Source organism: Zea mays, chromosome 6 (assembly GCF_902167145.1).
Source record: "Zea mays cultivar B73 chromosome 6, Zm-B73-REFERENCE-NAM-5.0, whole genome shotgun sequence".
NCBI lineage: Eukaryota > Viridiplantae > Streptophyta > Magnoliopsida > Poales > Poaceae > Zea > Zea mays.
Window position 1 is genome coordinate 81,582,553 of NC_050101.1, and position 15,271 is coordinate 81,597,823.

Consider the following 15,271-nt stretch of genomic DNA (forward strand, 5'->3'; position numbering starts at 1 on the left):
CAGAGAAGAACAAACGGTTGCCATTGATGGCTTGGTGGAGAGAAACAAAGAAATTGTAGATGGCGGTTGATGACAGTGGGGAGAGAAAACGGATGGGTGGGCACGACGTTGCTCCACTTGTAGGCGAGCGGACGCGGAGACCGAATTTTTTGTTTTTCAGCCCTACTTTTTAAAAATATTTACGTTTGGACCCCCAGAAATTTTATATGCAGTTTTGGACCCGATACTCGGCGCCATAGGTTGTGGCGCCGAGGTAACACAGCTCGGCGCCACAACCTATGGCGCCGGGCTATGACGTGGCAGCAACGGCTCCCTGCGCCTAGGGCTGACATGGTGTCGGGGACCATAATTAGGGGTACCCTCAAGACGTCTAATTCTCAGCTGGTAACCCCCATCAGCATAAAGCTGCAAAGGCCTGATGGGTACGATTAAGTCAGGGATCAATCCACACGAGTGACTCGATCACGCTTCACCCGAGCCTAGCCTCGGCCAAGGGCAGCCGACCTCGAGAGACTTCCGTCTCGCCCGAGGCCCCCCTTTTTACGGCGGACACATCACCGGCTCGCCCGAGGCCTTGGCTTCGCTCAGAAGCAACCCTGACTAAATCGCCACACCGACTGACCAAGTTGCAGGAGCATTTAACGCAAAGGTGGCCTGACACCTTTATCCTGACACGCGCCCCCGGCAGAGCCGAAGTGACCGCCGTCACTCCACCGCTCCACTGACCAGTCTGACAGAAGGACAGCGTCGCCTGCGCCACTCCGACTGCGGTGCCACTCGACAGAGTGAGTCTGACAGGCAGTTAGGCCTTGCCAAAGGCGCCACGGCGAACTCCGCTTCGCCCGACCCCAGGGCTCGGACTCGGGCTAAGACCCGGAAGACGGCGAACTCCGCTCCGCCCGACCCAGGGCTCGGACTCGGGCTAAGACCCGGAAGACGGCGAACTCCGCTCCGCCCGACCCCAAGGCTCGGACTCGGGCTCGGCCCCGGAAGACGACGAACTCCGCCTCGCCCGACCCCAGGGCTCGGACTCCGCCCTGGCCTCTGCCGAACGACTTCCGCTCCGCCCGACCCCAGGGCTCGGACTCGGGCTCGGCCCCGGAAGACGACGAACTCCGCCTCGCCCGACCCCAGGGCTCGGACTCCGCCCTGGCCTCTGCCGAACGACTTCCGCCTTGCCCGACCCAGGGGCTCGGACTCGGCCTCGGCAACAGAAGACAGACTCAACCTCGGCTTCGGAGGAGCCCCCACGACACCCTGCCTAGGGCACAGACCCGCCACGTCAACAGGAAGCGCTATCATCGTCCTACCCCGAATCGACTCGGGTCACGGAGAACAAGACCGGCGTCCCATCCGGCCAGCTCCGCCGGATGGGCAATGATGGCGCTCCACAAGCTCTGTGACGACGGCGGCCCCCAGCTCTCTTACGGAAGCAGGGCGACGTCAGCAAGGACTCGACCGCTCCAACAGCTGTCCCTCCGCCAGGCTCCGTCGCACCTCCGACAGCCACGACATCACGCCAGCAAGGTGCCAAGACCTCTCCGGCTGCCACATTGGCATGTACCTAGGGCGCTAGCTTTCTCTCCGCTAGACACGTAGCACTCTGCTACACCCCCCATTGTACACCTGGATCCTCTCCTTACGACTATAAAAGGGAGGACCAGGGCCTTCTTAGAGAAGGTTGGCCGCGCGGGACCGAGGACGGGACAGGCGCCCTCTTGGGGCCGCTCGCTTCCCTCACCCGCGTGGATGCTTGTAACCCCCCTACTGCAAGCGCACCCGACCTAGGCGCGGGACGAACACGAAGGCCGCGGGACTTCCACCTCTCTCACGCTCGACTCCGGCCACCTCGCCTCTCCCCCCTTCGCGCTCGCCCACGCGCTCGACCCATCTGGGCTGGGGCACGCAGCACACTCACTCGTCGGCTTTGGGACCCCCCTGTCTCGAAACGCCGATAGTTGGCGCGCTAGGTAGGGGCCTGCTGCGTGCTGACGAACAGCTCCCCGTCAAGCTCCAGATGGGCAGTCTCCAGCAACCTCTCCGGCCCGGGGCGGTGCTTCGTTTCGGGACTCTTGAGTTCATGTCCTTCGACGGCAGCTACGACATGATACTTCTTCCCCCGCCGCGCGACGACGACAATGGCGGCCGACAACCCGCCCGCCGGCGGCGGAATCGACGACATCTTCCCCGCGTGGTGGAAGAGCAACATTCGAGCTCGCTCCGTTCTCTCCCCCGCCAACGGAGGAGGAGGCGGGGCCATCAAGGCCAAGCGGGAGGCCGCGCTTCGTTGGTCGTCGAGCGAATCGACGCCCCCGACGCCCCGACGGAAGGCACGCCGGACGTCGACCTCGCGTTCAAGACGAAGGCAAGCGCCGTCCCCCCGCGACACGCTGACCCCGAGCAAGAAGACGACGCCGGCGCGCTCGCGGAAAGCCTGCAGGACGTCGCCCTCGTACCTGAGACGACGGTGCAACGATGTGACTATGTCGCTCCTCGTCGACCAAAAGGTACCGACTAACTCCCATCTTACGTCATTTCGACTCGGCCTCAACCCGCCAAACGACCTCGCTTTGGCGGGCGCTCTCATTGAGGCGAGTGCAACCCCACTGGGGTTTCGTATGCGGTCGCCTTGGGACCGGCTGACGGACGTCTCGACCTACGGGCCCTCTGGGTCCGAGGAAGATGACGATCCCAGCGTCTGTTGGGATTTCTCCGGACTTGGCAACCCCAGTGCCATGCGGGACTTCATGACCGCATGTGACTATTGCCTATCCGACTGTTCCGACGGAAGCCGCAGCCTTGGCGACGAGAGCTGCGGCCCAAGCCGCGAATGTTTCCACATCGAGCTAGGGGATCCCTCCAAAGGCAACCATCTCGGCATGCCGGAGGACGGTGATCTTCCTAGGCCGGTGCCTCGCGCCGACATCCCCCGGGAGCTAGCTGTGGTCCCCGCTCCGGCGGGGGGTTACGACCCACAACTCGAGCAAGTCCGCGAGGCGCAGGCCGAGCTCAACGAGGGAACAGGAGCGCTTGAGCCGATCCGTCAGGACGTCGGGCAGGTATGGGCGGGCCAACCCCTGCCCGGAGAAATACGTCACCTGCCCCAAGGTCTCCAGCACCGCGTCGCCAACGATGTCAGGGTCAGGCCGCCGCCCGCATCCAGCGGGGTTGGTCAGAACCTGGCAGCCGCAGCGATGCTCCTCCGCGCGATGCCGGAGTCATCAACCACCGAGGGTCGGCGAATCCAGGGAGAGCTCAAGAATCTCCTGGAAGGCGCTGCGGCCCGACGGGCCGAGAGCACTGCCTCCCGAAGGCAGGGATATCCCTCGGAACCTCACGCCGCGACTTCCCGATTCATGCGGGAAGCCTCGGTCTACACTGGGCGCACGCGCAACACCACGCCTGTGGACCCGGGCCACCTCGGCAACGAGCACCATCGACGCGACCGTCGGGCCCACCTCGACGAAAGGGTGCGCCGAGGCTACCACCCCAGGCGTGGGGGGCGCTACGACAGCGGGGAGGATCGGAGTCCCTCACCCGAACCACCCGGTCCGCAGGCCTTCAGTCGGGCCATCCGACGGGCGCCATTCCCGACCCGGTTCCGACCCCCGACTACTATCACGAAGTACTCGGGGGAAACGAGACCGGAACTGTGGTTCGCGGACTACCGCCTTGCCTGCCAACTGGGTGGGACGGACGACGACAACCTCATCATCCGTAACCTCCCCCTGTTCCTCTCTGACACTGCTCGTGCCTGGTTGGAGCACCTGCCTCCGGGGCATATCTCCAATTGGGACGACTTGGTCTAAGCCTTCGCTGGCAATTTCCAGGGCACATACGTGCGCCCCAGGAATTCCTGGGACCTTCGAAGCTACCGGCAACAGCCGGGGGAGTCGCTCCGGGACTACATCCGGCGATTCTCGAAGCAGCGCACCGAGCTGCCCAACATCACCGACTCGGATGTCATCGGCGCGTTCCTCGCCGGCACCACTTGCCGCGACCTGGTGAGCAAGCTGGGTCGCAAGACCCCCACCAGGGCGAGCGAGCTGATGGACATCGCCACCAAGTTCGCCTCTGGCCAGGAGGCGGTCGAGGCTATCTTCCGAAAGGACAAGCAGCCCCAGGGCCGCCCATCGGAAGAGGCTCCCGAGGCGTCTGCTCCGCGCGGCGCCAAGAAGAAAGGCAAGAAGAAGTCGCAATCGAAACGCGACGCCGCTGACGCGGACCTTGTCGCCGCCGCCGAGTACAAGAACCCTCGGAAGCCCCCCGGAGGTGCAAACCTCTTCGACAAGATGCTCAAGGAGCCGTGCCCCTACCATCAGGGGCCCGTCAAGCACACCCTCGAGGAGTGTGTTATGCTTCGGCGTCACTTCCACAGGGCCGGGCCACCCGCCGAGGGTGGCAGGGCCCGCGACGACGACAAGAACGAAGATCACCAAGCAGGAGAGTTCCCCGAGGTCCGCGACTGCTTCATGATCTATGGAGGGCATGCGGCGAACGCCTCGGCTCGGCATCGCAAGCAAGAGCGCCGGGAGGTCTGCTCGGTGAAGGTGGTGGCGCCAGTCTACCTAGACTGGTCCGACAAGCCCATCACCTTCGACCAGGCCGACCACCCCGACCATGTGCCGAGCCCGGGGAAATACCCGCTCGTCGTCGAACCCGTTGTCGGCAATGTCAGGCTCACCAAGGTCCTGATGGATGGGGGCAGCTGCCTCAACATCATCTACGCCGAGACCCTCAAGCTCCTGCGCGTCGATCTGTCCTCCGTCCGAGCAGGCGCTGCGCCCTTCCACGGGATCATCCCTGGGAAGCGCGTCCAGCCCCTCGGGCGACTCGACCTCCCCGTCTGCTTCGGGACGCCCTCCAACTTCCGAAGGGAGACCCTGATGTTCGAGGTAGTCGGGTTCCGAGGAACCTACCACGCCGTGCTAGGGAGGCCATGCTACGCGAAGTTCATGGCCGTCCCCAACTACACCTACCTGAAGCTCAAGATGCCGGGCCCCAACGGGGTCATCACCGTCGGCCCCACGTACAAACACGCGTTCGAATGCGACGTGGAGTGCGTGGAGTACGCCGAGGCCCTCGCCGAGTCCGAGGCCCTCATCACCGACCTGGAGAACCTCTCCAAGGAGGTGCCAGACGTGAAGCGCCATGCCGGCAACTTCGAGCCAGCAGAGACGGTTAAGGTCGTCCCTCTTGACCCCAGTGGCGACACCACCAAGCAGATCCGGATCGATTCCGGGCTCGACCCCAAATAGGAAGCAGTGCTCGTCGACTTTCTCCGCGCAGACGCCGACGTCCTTGCGCGGAGTCCCTCGAACATGCCCAGCATACCGAGGGATGTCGCCAAACACTCGCTGGATATCCGGGCCGGAGCCCGATCCGTCAGACAGCCTCTGCGCCTCGGTCATCAAGGAAGGGTCGGCCTCGCCTTGGCAGAGCCCAACCCTCCCTCGGGGGCTAAAAAGGGGGAACCCCTCTGCGTCAAGATCGGGCATACTTCTCCGTGTCAAAAATTTTCAATCAAAAAAGGGGCCTCTTGCGTCCTCCCGGCTACGTTCTCCCGGCTATGTCAGAAGCAGGGTCTCGAGGAGCGAACGCGGGTACATGTAAATGGCAAGGCCGACTGAGCCGAGGAGCTCCTGTGCCTCCGGGTTAGGGATACCTCACTCATCACCTGCCACGAAGAATGGCCCGACTTGAGAAGCCACCCTATTATTGACAAGCCAAGACGAACATACAGATGGAAAGAAAGGAGAGTACGACTCCATGCAAGAAAGACAAAGTGTTCAGGCCTCAGCAGCCGCGGTGAGACGCACATCCAACAAGAAACCGTTCAAACAAGAATTAGGCGCCGCCTTGGGAAGGAGTCGCGCCCTCAGCTCCATCCCCGCCGTCGGTGGGGTCCATCTCGGCCTCCGGTAACATCGCAGGGGGAAGGATCTCCGCCTCAAAGGTGGTCGCCAACACCGCGCCCGGACCCGCGGCGACCGCGTCGAGCCGTTGGACCTCCTCTAGGGCAGCATCGTCTTCGTCAGGAAGACAGTACCCCTCACTAACCCGCTCCAGGTCCACAACGTAGTGGGAAGCAAGCACGGCGAAGGCCCGCCTGACGCCGTGGTGTAGCGCTTCGCGGACTCTGCCGCGCGCGTGATCACCCAAGGCTCGAAGGCGGCTCTGAGGGGAGCTTCCTGAAGGGACGTCGCCGGAGCCGAGGGCACGATAAAAGTCCGAGACGGCCTCGGACATGGCCGCAAGGTCCGCATCCCTCTGCTCGGCAGCTCCGGCAAGCGCCTCAGCAAGCGCCTTGGCGGACTCGTCAAGGGCGGACTCAAGCTCTGCAAGCAACCAGGAGAAATACCTCAAGCACAAGCAGAGGAAACGGACAAGAAAGAGAACCAGGGAGGACCAAGACGTACCTCCGGCTCGGGCACGATGCTCCGAGGCCACGACCTGGGCCGCGGCTAAGTCAGCCGCAAGGGTCTCGGCACGGCTTTCGGCCTCAGCAGCCCGGCCCTGAGATCGGTCTCGTTCCTCGACAACCTGGGCGAGCTCCGATCGCTGCCGTTGCGCCTCCGCACGCGCTGCAGCCGCCTCGGCTCTCAGGTCGGCGCAGAGCAGCTGGAGGTCCGCCACCTTGGCATCCTGCTGAGAAAGGCGCGCGGTAGCCCCGGCGAGCGAGGACCTCAGGGATCGCAGCGAGCCCCAGACATCAACCTCGCGGCGGATGAACGACGACTTGGCGGTGCTCCGGTCCGACAGATCCTGGGGAAAGGAAACAGGGCGTCACGACGAGTGTCTCGCCCACAGAAGGAAAAAAGGTATGCCCGAAACCGCTACCTGGAGGATTTTGGGGACGTCTCTGCAGAAAACCTCCAGCGACGACCGGAGCGACCCCACCGTTGCCTCTGCGCACTCGCGGAGCTCACCCCAGGACTGGTCCTCCTGCTCATCATCGAGAACGAAGACGGGGTCCGAGGCCACGCGGGTCCGGAATCGGAGCAACGGGCGCCGGGCCTCGGGGCTCCGCCGCACAGCGATGAGGCTGCCGCCCGGCTGGACGGATTGCGCGTCCACGCCCACCTCTTCTGGAGTCTTGGGCGCCGACGCATCAGCCATCCCGACGCTGGCGGCAACTGGACGCCCTTCGACAGGGACGGCGGCAACCTCGGCGGTGGCAGGCGCCGGCATGACCGGCACGACAGGCGAACTCAGGGCCGCGTGGGCGTCAGCCGCCTCCTCAACCACGATAGCCGCCTCGGCTGGAGAGCCGGCCTCGGGAGCCCGCTCCTCAGAGATTGGCGACGCCCGAGCCCCCGGTGGTGAAGTACCCCGCGAAAGGGTCGGTGGAATGGCGCTGGCCACACAGTTCGGCGCCGTCTTGAGGGCCTTCTGGGGTGCCAGGTCGGTCTGGCCATGACTTCGCTTGCTGGATATAAAAAAAAAGAGAGGAGGAAAGAAAGATCACGACCAAGACATATGAATGGGAAGCCAAGACGAAGACATTCCGAGATACTCACCCACTTCGGGGCCATGATCCACAGCGCCTGGGGGGAGCCTTCTTGGATCCCGGCTCCCGAAACAGCCGCCGAGGTCCGCTTCGCCGGCACCTTCGGCACCACCCTTGCTTGGGGCGCCCGGGAAGCGGATTCCCCGGGCACGGCCGCGACGACTTGAGGGTCACCCCCATGCGCCACCGACACGAGCGGCGGCCCCTGGGGAACAGACGCCTTGGCCTGGACCACCGGAGCTGCCTCAGCCCCTCCGGTTGAGGGGTCAGGTGACCTCTCGGTTCGCCCCCGTGCCTCGGGTCGGGAGCCCGACGCCCCGACTTCGGGGGCTGACGGAGTCGGCCCGCTCGGGGGCTGGCTCGGCGGCTCCTGGCCACACCCCAAGCTGGGGCTGAGGCCGAGACGGACGGCCATGTCATCCTCTTCATCATCATCATCGTCATCATCGTCGTCGGGCGTCTCCGGCGACGGCTCCCTCGGGAGTCCGTCCCTCTCCTGCTGGCGACGGCGCTTCTCCAAGGCGTCCCGAGCCTGCCTCCGCTCGCGGGCCCGGGCCTTCTCCGCGTCCTTTTTTTTCTTCTTCTCCTCCGCGGCGACCCGCCGCGCTGCACGGTCCACCGCGTCCTCCGGGACCCGTGGCTGGGAGGGTTTGTGCCACCCCACATCCTAAAAGGAGGGGAGAAAGGAACCCGATCATAAGGACCCGGAGCGACCCGATATACGAAGAAGGAAGGAGCGAACACTCACCAAAGTCACACACCCCTGGTCGGGGCGCATCCGAAGCTGGGAGTATGCGTGGGGGTCCGGCTTCCCCATCGCAGCCGACACCCGCCATTGGAGGGCGTTGAAGGGGAGAGGATCAGGGGACATTCGTGAGCCCTCCCAGTCAGCCTCCGGGGTCATCTCCCAGAGCGGCAGCCGCCGCTCCGCCAATGGAAGCACCCTCCGACGGTGGATAGCGGCGATCACTCCCGCAGCGGTAAGTCCCCCCTCCCGCAACTCCTTCAGGGCCTGGAGAAGGGGTTCGAGATTCTTCTGCCTCTCGTGCGGGGTCCCGTGGCGCCAGGCGTCGGTGGCAGCCGTAACTACTCGCTGGGAAAACGGTGGGAGCAACTCACCGTCATTCCGGAGGTAGAACCACCAGCGCTGCCACTCCTTGTTCGAAGACGCAAGAATGGCAGGAATGTACTGTAGCGCCCGCGACTGCCTCAACAAGAGAATGCAGCCGCCGGCCCGCACCGCTGCACGGATCCTCCTCTCCCCCGTCGACAAGGCGAAAGGCTCGGCGAGGAAGAGATGAGTCCACAAATCCCAATGAGGAGCGATCCCCAAGTATCCTTCGCATACCGCTACGAAGATAGCAGCCTGCGAGATGGAGTTGGGGGAGAGGTTGTGCAACTCCACCCCGTAGTGGAATAGGATGGCCCGCATAAAGCGGCCCGTCGGCACACCAAATCCCCGCTCATGGAAGGAGACGAAGCTCACGACATACCCCGGCGGTGGGGACGGAGCGGCTCCGCCCACGGGAGGAATCCACTCTGGCCGCTGCTTGTCGGTGAGGGGGCGGAGCAAACCTTCGCCGACCAGCTCCTCCAGATCACTCGCCGTCACCGTGGAGAAGGGCCACGGATCACGCTGGGGGATTATGGTCACTCGATCCGCCATCACCAAAATGGAGAAGATGGCGGCGCGGGGGGCAGGGAGAGCGGTTTCTCTCTTCTCCAACTAAAGTTTCCCGGGTTGCGAAAACCTAAAGGGAAAAGAAGGGAGCAGAGCGAAGAATCGTCACCGGACCCCCTCTCAAGTATATGAAGGCCAGGGCGAAACCGTTTCCAGCACACCGCCTGGACCGGACGCGGGATTCAAAAAGCGCGAAGCAGTACAGCCGTTCCTCAAACGGCTCGCGCACGCGTAACGGCCACCCCGCCAACCACTCGCCCCGTCGCATTAACTCCACGGTGGGACACGCGGCGCCTCTGGCGGGAGAAGCGCGCGACGCTTCGCCTTCGCCGTAATAACCGCGTCAAAAAGAGGTACGCCACGTCGTTCGATTTCGTATCCCTTTCCTTTTTTCTCTTTCTCTATCTCTTGCAACAGGGACCGGGAAAGGGGGATACCCCGAAAAGGATCCTTCTCCACGAAGGAACCGGGCTCCGAGCCCCCCCCCTACTGATCAGGGGTTCGAAGACTGGCCCTCTGAAGGGTTCAACAGTCGCCTCAGATCGCGTGGGCCCGACACCCACTACTGGTCAGGGGTTCGAAGGCCAGCCCCCCGAAGGGTTCCATGGCCGCCTCAGGCTACTCGGGCTCCGCGCCCATTACTGATCAGGGGTTCGAAGGCTGGCCCCCGAAGGGTTCACAGTCGCCTCAGACACCGAGCGAGGGATGACCAGGGGTACGTTCGATACATAACCGAGGCTCGGGCTGCGCTCCCGAGGTACCCTAGGACATTTCCGAGACCAGCGGGAACGATCTTGTAACGGAATCCCATCGGAGGGAGGCATCGAGCCCTCGGACCCCGTCGCCAGGGGACCGGGTCCGGCAAATCACCCGCAGGTACTTTTGGGCGTGCCTCTGGGCCCCTAGCCGACCCCCAACGAACGGGGCACGGACGTCCACTCGGATTACCCGCTTGCAGCTCACCGGAGACACCATGTTCGGTGCCCATCGAGGGTAACATGGCGCACTCCCCCCTCCTCCTTGCGGAAAGGCGACGTAGGGGCGTATGTAAAAAGTCGAGTCTGTCCCTAATCGTCCTCTCGCCCTGTGCAGGGGCTCGGGGGCTGCTCTCGCAAAAACCGGCTCCGGCCAAACCGTTGACAGCGTCAACATACCAGCCCGAGAGCTTGGGCCCCGACCGTGCACCCGGACTACGGCCAGTTCGCATGAGGGAACGACCAGACCAGCCGAAGCATTACGCGAGGCATTAAGACCTCGAAGGAGTGTAACCACTCCTCCGAGGCCTCGGGGGCTACACCCGGCGGGTGCGCTCGCGCGCACCCACCGGAACAAAATGCAACCGAGAAAGGCTGGTCCCCTTGCAAAAAAGTGCGACGAAAGCCTCCAAGCGAGTGCTAACACTCCCTTCGAGGCTCGGGGGCTACTGTCGGGGACCATAATTAGGGGTACCCTCAAGACGCCTAATTCTCAGCTGGTAACCCCCATCAGCATAAAGCTGCAAAGGCCTGATGGGTACGATTAAGTCAGGGATCAATCCACACGAGTGACTCGATCACGCTTCACCCGAGCCTAGCCTCGGCCAAGGGCAGCCGACCTCGAGAGACTTCCGTCTCGCCCGAGGCCCCCCTTTTTACGGCGGACACATCACCGGCTCGCCCGAGGCCTTGGCTTCGCTCAGAAGCAACCCTGACTAAATTGCCACACCGACTGACCAAGTTGCAGGAGCATTTAACGCAAAGGTGGTCTGACACCTTTATCCTGACACGCGCCCCCGGCAGAGCCGAAGTGACCGCCGTCACTCCACCGCTCCACTGACCAGTCTGACAGAAGGACAGCGCCGCCTGCGCCACTCCGACTGCGGTGCCACTCGACAGAGTGAGTCTGACAGGCAGTCAGGCCTTGCCAAAGGTGCCACGGCGAACTCCGCTCCGCCCGACCCCAGGGCTCGGACTCGGGCTAAGACCCGGAAGACGGCGAACTCCGCTCCGCCCGACCCAGGGCTCGGACTCGGGCTAAGACCCGGAAGACGGCGAACTCCGCTCCGCCCGACCCCAAGGCTCGGACTCGGGCTCGGCCCCGGAAGACGACGAACTCCGCCTCGCCCGACCCCAGGGCTCGGACTCCGCCCTGGCCTCTGCCGAACGACTTCCGCTCCGCCCGACCCCAGGGCTCGGACTCGGGCTCGGCCCCGGAAGACGACGAACTCCGCCTCGCCCGACCCCAGGGCTCGGACTCCGCCCTGGCCTCTGCCGAACGACTTCCGCCTCGCCCGACCCAGGGGCTCGGACTCGGCCTCGGCAACAGAAGACAGACTCAACCTCGGCTTCGGAGGAGCCCCCATGACACCCTGCCTAGGGCACAGACCCGCCACGTCAACAGGAAGCGCCATCATCGTCCTACCCCGAATCGACTCGGGTCACGGAGAACAAGACCGGCGTCCCATCCGGCCAGCTCCGCCGGATGGGCAATGATGGCGCTCCACAAGCTCTGTGACGACGGCGGCCCCCAGCTCTCTTACGGAAGCAGGGCGACGTCAGCAAGGACTCGACCGCTCCAACAGCTGTCCCTCCGCCAGGCTCCGTCGCACCTCCGACAGCCACGACATCACGCCAGCAAGGTGCCAAGACCTCTCCGGCTGCCACATTGGCATGTACCTAGGGCGCTAGCTTTCTCTCCGCTAGACACGTAGCACTCTGCTACACCCCCCATTGTACACCTGGATCCTCTCCTTACGATTATAAAAGGGAGGACCAGGGCCTTCTTAGAGAAGGTTGGCCGCGCGGGACCGAGGACGGGACAGGCGCCCTCTTGGGGCCGCTCGCTTCCCTCACCCGCGTGGACGCTTGTAACCCCCCTACTGCAAGCGCACCCGACCTGGGCGCGGGACGAACACGAAGGTCGCGGGACTTCCACCTCTCTCACGCTCGACTCCGGCCACCTCGCCTCTCCCCCCTTCGCGCTCGCCCACACGCTCGACCCATCTGGGCTGGGGCACGCAGCACACTCACTCGTCGGCTTTGGGACCCCCCTATCTCGAAACGCCGACACATGGCATTGACGCGGCGCCGACGCGGCCTCGTAGCTCGACGCCACAGATCTTGGCGCCGAGCTATGAAGGCCTATAAAACCGGTCGGGCTGCTGGCCGAGAGCAACACATTTCCTCTCATTTCAAAACTTCGTCAAAATTTGCTGGATTCAAATATTCGAGTTGGTTCACTTCGTAGACCAAGGTATGGTGTCCAACTGATTCGTTTTGTATATTAGGTTGTATTTTTACGATTATTAGTATCCATAGTTGCTCATAATATATATAGTATCATTAATATGATGAGTATATTTTATTTGATAGTTTTTGTTAACCTGCTGTGAACGCTGGTGCCATAACACGCATAGGCATAGACACGTCCTTGAATTAGTGTGATGATATATTGTTCCGGTGTGTTGGTTCATTTGTGTAAACCTATTAGGTACAAGTGATAATTATAATCGTTTATTAGATGAAAGACATGTACCGGGAGGCGTTGTGGCAGAAGAGAGGTCGTCCTCGGGAGTTATATCCGGACGTATCTAGTAAGGATGCTCCTGTTCCTCCTGAACTCCTTGTGCCTAACTGTGACTGTGGCAGACTAGCTTGGGTATGTCAATCCAAACATCCAGACATGGCTGCTCGCTGCTTCTACCTTTGTGGCGGTTTTGACGTACGTAGCTTATGACTTGTGACTTAATTTTGTTCGCATTTATTATTTAGTAGATGTGTAATAGTGCTTCGTTCCATTGTTTTAGGGGCACCTGAGGTGTTTCTTTTTCCAGTGGATCGACAGTCCTGATAAATTTGACCCTCGATATCTTCTTTTCGCTAATTGGTTGTGTGGAAGGACTAGTCATGAGCGTTTTAAGCGTTGGGTACCTCCTCTCCTGAATCCTCCACCAATGACGGATGCAGAGAAGGAGGTAGCAACAGAAAGACGGATGGACTCACCGCCTCGATGCGATTGTGGAGACCGTGCTGTCATCGACGAAGACCATGAGAAGCAGTTCGTGTGTCTGAACATTGATTATGTGAGCCCATCAATACGCTAAATGTATAAACTAGTTATTTTTTACAATAAATTACTAATTTATTCTCCTGCAGCCATACGGGTGGCGTAAGTGTCGTTTCAGAGAGTGGTTGTATGGTCCTTTGTCCCATTGGCCAGAGCCAGAGGTAAAGGAAAAGAAAAAAAATCAATGGGCGGAAGAGTTGAAATTTGATCCAGTACTCTGCAAATGTGGTATTGAAGCTAAGTATGGATTAGTTCCTTCTGAGCTTGGTGTTGGATATTTTTGTGGACATATGGTCGATTACGATGAGGTTGGTATTTATTTATTTGTTTGCACCAGCTGTAATGTTATAGCGGTACTTACTATTTTTTGTAGGAGACGAGGAAATGCAGTTGGGAGAGTTACGACGACAAAGGAGAGGTGATGCGCACAATAGAGTCCAAGAGACTAATGGGACAGAAGATGCGTTGTGGATCTCAGCTCGTCGATTCGTACATTAACGATCGCATACGCGACATGCGTAGGGCCGCGAAATCTGCCTTTTATGATAGCCCGAAGCGTGCAGAGTATAGAAGGTTGAAGGCGGCAGATGAGAAGAGAGCACAAGATGCAAGGGAATGGGAAGCGGCTCGAGCCGAGAAACAGATGTTGGATAATCTTGCTGATCGCCTCAAGGGAAGTGAGTGAGAAAAATGATACTATAATTTTGTTAGTACAATTTATTTATCTTGACTTTGCTAACTTATTTTTCTCATTATATTTACAGAGATTGGATGTGGCGTAAACTATTTGACCGATGAGGCGCATGCAAGATATGTTCAGGATAAAATGGCGACGGTTGAGCTGATGGAGGAGGAGGAAGACGACACATCTAGATTGAGTGAGCTTATCGCTCTCGCAGAGACAGGATTACATGGAGAAGAGGAGGACGAGGGGCTTGACTATTTATACTAACAAGTGAATACCAATATGCTACCAATTTACTAAATATATAATCACTAAATATATATACTAACAAATAAATACATAGCTAAATATTTATACTAACAAGTGAATAGCTATCAATCTATACATTATACTAAGTAAATTAGCTAACTAATTACTAAAAACTACGTAAAATCATTACCGTGGGGAGGAGGGTCGGCCGTGGGGAAGAGGGGCTTGACGGCGACGGAGAACGGCAAGGGTAGCGGCGTGGGGACACCGGGCTTGGAGCGGTGGAGGGGGCCGCGGCTTGGACGACAACGGTGGAGGGGGCCGCGGCGTTGCGCGCTGGCGCGGCGAAGGAGGAGGCCGCGACGTTGAGCGGCGGCCGCGGCGTCGGGCGTCTGCTCGGCGTGATTCTCGGAGGAGGGGCGGCGTGGCGTGGGGCGGCGGCTCGGTGTGCGGCGGCTCAGCGGAGGGGCGGCGAAGAGCTAAGGGACGACGGCGACACGGTGTGAGAAGAGAATGAGCAAGAGGAGCACGACGCGGGTCAAAACCCCTAGCTCGGCGCCAAGATCTATAGCGCCGAGCTAGGGGACACGTCAGCCTCCACGTCGACCCTAACTACCGTCGCCCCGTCAGAGCTCGGCGCCATAGGCTATGGCTCCGAGCTGTGTTAGCTCGGCGCCATAGCCTATAACGCCGAGTAAAGGATCCAAAAATGTTATAAAATTTTTGGATCTAAATGTAAATTTTTGTCAAAAAGGGGCTAAAAAACAAAAAAAAATCGGACGCGGAGAGGCCGAGCGGCGGGCAGGCGAGCAGGCTGTTTGGCTGGTAGGATCGCACTCGCACGGAACGAACGACGTCCGGCGGCGGGATTCTCCATCGCGAGTGCGTCCAGGTGAGAGAGCAGGTGTTTTTTTTTAACCTGGCCATGGGCCCGCATAAGCTGAGGAGAGGAGCGTTACGGGATGGCTAGCCAGGCCAGATTAGCCTGCTGGCCGAGCGTTCTTCATTTTGTTTTTTTCAAATCGTTTCTTATATATATATATATAAGGATAATTCAAAAATATTACTAACAAATTAAAAAAAATACTTTTTTCTTCAGAAA